At 39.2% G+C, this 4,515-nt stretch overlaps 1 protein-coding gene across 13 annotated transcripts in view; it reads left to right on the top strand.

Moving 5' to 3' along the window:
* Rgs22 (regulator of G protein signaling 22) overlaps window positions 1–4,515 on the top strand; it is a 171,883-nt gene that overhangs the window by 87,751 nt on the left and 79,617 nt on the right. The gene's annotated exons all lie outside the window — the stretch shown is intronic.

Below are 4,515 nucleotides of genomic sequence, written 5' to 3'. Positions count from 1 at the left end.
AATTCTTCTCCTTCCTCTATTCCTACAACCTGTAGATTTGGTCTTTTCATGGTATCCCACATCTCTTGTATATTCCATTCCTGTGTTTTTTTTAAATTTTTCCATAATCTTTGCTTGAGTGGTCCAATTCTTCAAGTTTATCCTCCAGTGTTGATATTCTGTTTTCCATTTCATTCATTCTAGAGGTGAGGCTTTCCCATCAATTTGGCATTTGGCTTATTGAGTTTTGCACTTCCTTCTTCATTTCTGCCTGAGTTTTCTTCAGTGTTTTTAATCTCTCTTTTTTAAATTCATTCAGAAGTTTATCCCTATCTTCCTTTAGTTCTTTGATTTGTTCGTTTGTGTGCTCTTTGAATTCGTTGAATTCCTTGATCATGTTTATGATTGTTCTTTTAAATTCAGTGTCCTGGGTTATCTCTAGAAGTTTTGCACTTCCTTCTTCATTTCTGCCTGAGTTTTCTTCAGTGTTTTTAATCTCTCTTTTTTAAATTCATTCAGAAGTTTATCCCTATCTTCCTTTAGTTCTTTGATTTGTTCGTTTGTGTGCTCTTTGAATTCGTTGAATTCCTTGATCATGTTTATGATTGTTCTTTTAAATTCAGTGTCCTGGGTTATCTCTAGAACCCTTGTAGAACTCTTCTACAGGATTGGTGGGGGGTTTTGGTGGGGCCATAGTGTTTTGGCTTTCCATTTTATTATTCTTTCGTTGTGATTTTGGCATGTGAATTTCTTTTGTTGTTTATGATTCTGTTATGAGAATTAGGTTGAAGTATGCTTCTGTTTGTATTATCTGGGTGCCTAGATTCTTTATTGGTTATGTAAAGCTGGCTGGTACAGGGTTCAGGTTCTCTTGGGTTTATTTTGGAGGGATGGTGGCTTCAAATCAGCTATTCAGGGGTACCCACAGAAGCCCAATTCAGATTCCAGTCAGGTACACTCAGGCTTCCTTCACCACGAGGAGGCAGGATCCAGGCTCTCTCAGGCAGTCCTGTGTGTCATCGACCCTATGCCAGAGGGAGGCCAGAGAGGCCCAGAACTCATCACTCTCTGGTGGTCTGCTGAGCTCCGAGCCACTACCCCAATGGAAGTCCGAACCCACCCTCTCAGGCTGTCTGCTAGGATCTCAGCTTAGCCTACCAAAGCCAGATCTGTCCTGGTGCCTTGGGAGGGGCCTCACAAAATCCTAGGTAGGGGGATGGTATGGCACAATTAGGGGATGCTCACCACCATGTGGAGGCAGGATCTGGGGGCAGTCAGGTAGTCCCCTGGGTTCTCAGGCCCTCTGGTAGTTGGAGACCAGAGGGAGGCCAGAACCTGGCACTCTCTGGCAGTCTGTTGAGCTCCAAGCCGCTACCCGGATGGAGGTCTGAACCCACCCTCTCAGGCTGTCTGTTAGGATCTCTGTGTGAGAGCTCTTGTACATCACCTTACCTGCTGTTTCCAAAAGCAGCGGTTAATAAAATTTTCTGGTGTTGGTATTTTACTTGTATTAGATCAGTTACTTTTTATTGTACCTCCATGATGAAGATATTATACTAACTTTTCAGGTCATGACATAAGTGAAAAGACATAAATATGTTTAACAGAAAATTTGAATTTTGAAAACCACACTTTTAGGAATAAAGTGTAGGGTATTACATGGAAAAGCAAGATACAGGCTAAAAAAGTGAAACATGGTTTAGAATGTGCAATTTCATATCTATCACATTAAGTAATTTAGAGGTTTTTCTCTACTGGAAAAGAACTGGGAAAATTTCTGTCATTTTAAAGATATTTTATTTTCTAAAATTAGAAATATACATGTAATTTAAGATGACATACTATGTAAACTTCTGTATCTTGTTTGTTTTCCTTTTGTTTATTTAATGAATATACCTTGCAAGTAGTACTCATGGCAGCAAATGCACTGTGGAAACAGATGGACTGTAGTCTATTTTGGCTCTTGTTCTTTTGGCCCATCTCCCCTTATGGCTGGTTATCATTCATTTTATACCATACATTATATTTGTACTTTAAGGACATGGTATCATTTCCAGTATTTTTTTTGCAAATGCAAAATGATTTTTTCCAATAACCATTTTGAATGGTTATTCTTATTCATTTTCTATATTTCACATAAATGTATGTATTAAGATATATTCCTAAAAGTAGAATTTCTCAAAGTTGACATGATTTTTAAATTGTGCTAGGCATTACCAGATTGTCTTTCTCATGACTTGTAATAATTTATAGTCCCCTCAGTATATGTGACAATGCCATCTTTAAGTATGCTATTATGTGGCATATTTTATCTTTGAGATGCAGATAGGTTTTAGAAACTTTTTTATTTTAACTGAGGGTAAACTTTTTAATATCTGAACCATTTTACATTGATTTTGCTAAATGCTATACTCAGAAACAGGAAAAATAGAATTGAAGGAGGCAGGTAATTAGTTCAGTTATTGGTACAGCCCAGGTGAGGGGTAGATTATCTAATACAGCATGTGTCACATAGTGTATATTTAATTAGCATCGGATAAATGAATATAGAGCTTAAAGTACTCAGGATGAATGGGATACAACTGTATTGGGTTCCAATTTTTTCACATTGCCAACAAAATTTTATGTGTTGAAAATGTGAACTATACCTTAATAAAAAATTTAAACCACATTAGGATATACACTGGGATTATCATGCCCAAAACAACTGAAAAAAGGTTTAGAGCCCAGGATAAGTATAAATAAAAAGATTTGGGAAGCACTTTAGGAGGTAGTGACAAATACTTACAGAAAAGGAAAGTGTTGTGGAAGACAGGAAGAATTTCAGTGAATGTTAAATGTGGGAAAGTAGTCAATTACTTTTCCATGACAAAGTGATTGATTAGTAACAGTGATAAATTTCATGAGTCCAAAACCAGACAAAGCTGGAAGAATATTTTGAAAGTGAAAGTGAACCTGTTGATATAGAACGCTCTTTTAACTTTTTATTTTTATGAGTATGAGCGTATTACTTGCATGTATGTAAGTGTACCCATGTCGTGCAATGCCCGTGGAGGTCAGAAGGTGTCAGATCTCATGGAACTGGAGTTACAGATGGTTGTTAGTTGCCATATGGGTGCTGGGAACAGAACCTGGGTCTTCTGCAAGAGCAGCCAGTGCTCTTAATTGCTGAGCCATTTCTCTGGGCCCTTAACATTTTATTTTGAGTATAGCTGATATGTGAGAAACGAAGTTGGGTCTGGTGGCACAGACCTGTAATCCCAGCTTTCTGAGTGCTTAAGGCAGGAGAAACACAAGTTCAAGACCAGCCTAGTCTACAGAGTGAGACCTTGTTTCAAAGTAAAAAGCAAAAACAGAGATAAGCATGTATTTTAGTGGTAGAGTGTATTTTAGTGGTAGAGTGACCCAGGACCCACCTAGACTACTTTCAACCTTGATTAGAGAAGCTTCTTTCTGTAGTTGGGCAGCAGTCAGTGCAGACACACAACTGGTCAAAAGTGCTGAGAGGAGACTGAGTGCTCAGGCCTCAATGGGACATCTTTATCAATCCCAGCCTCCTGCCAAGGCTCAGCGAATGCAGAGGAAGAGGAAACAGAAAGAATGTAAGAGTGCCACGAAAATGCTGTTTTCTAGATGTGACATGGTTATGGTTATTACACTCATGAACTCATATGAGCTATGGTTACCTATACAAGACCCACGCAAGATCAAGCAAGTCAGAATTCCCCACATAGATGGGGAGGATCACTGGACCTCACCCCTTACTGAGGAGTTATTGGCTGTTAATAGCTGCTGGGGGAGGGAGAATCATTTTTCTTCTTTGAAGGTGTGGCTACTGGTAGGTGTGGATAGTCCCATACCCATGCACATATGGGCAGTGCTAACTGGACTTAATGGATGTGCTGGTTGTTTTTGTCAACTTGACACAAACTAGAGTCACCTAGGAAGAGGGAACCTCAATTGAGAAATTTTCTCTATCAGATTGGCCTGTGGCCATGTCTGTGGGGCATTTTCTTGATTGCTAATTGATGTAGAAGGGCCATACCTTCTGTGGGTGGTACCATACCTGGGCTGGTCGGCCTTGGGCAGTATATCAAAAGTATCTGAGCAAGCCTGGGGAATCAACCCAGAAAGCAGCATTCCTCTGTGGTTTCTTCTTCAGTTCCCACATCTAGGTTCCTGCCTTGGCTTCCCTGGATGATGGTCTGTGATGAGGAAGTAGAAGCCAAATAAATGCTTTCCTCCTCCAAATTGGACTATGATAAAACACTGATCAAAACCATATATATAAACTGGACTTAGTGGGTTATCAAAAAGAGCAAACATGAACCTGGGAGGGGGCATGTTATAAAGGACACAGTGGGAAGGAATGAAGGGTGGATGTGATCATATTTCATTGTATGCATGTATGAAATTCTAAAAGAATATATACAATAAAATAGATGGGGAAGGGTTTTGTTCTTGATTAATTTGGCACTCTTGGAATTATTGTATATATTTAGGTGGTTTTCAGATTTGTTTGAGCACAATAAAAGC

Source organism: Nannospalax galili, unplaced genomic scaffold (genome assembly GCF_000622305.1).
Source record: "Nannospalax galili isolate Female #2095 unplaced genomic scaffold, S.galili_v1.0 scaffold334, whole genome shotgun sequence".
In the NCBI taxonomy this organism is placed as follows: domain Eukaryota; kingdom Metazoa; phylum Chordata; class Mammalia; order Rodentia; family Spalacidae; genus Nannospalax; species Nannospalax galili.
The sequence above is the reverse complement of the archived record's forward strand: the minus strand, read 5'-3'. Positions and strand labels throughout refer to the sequence as shown.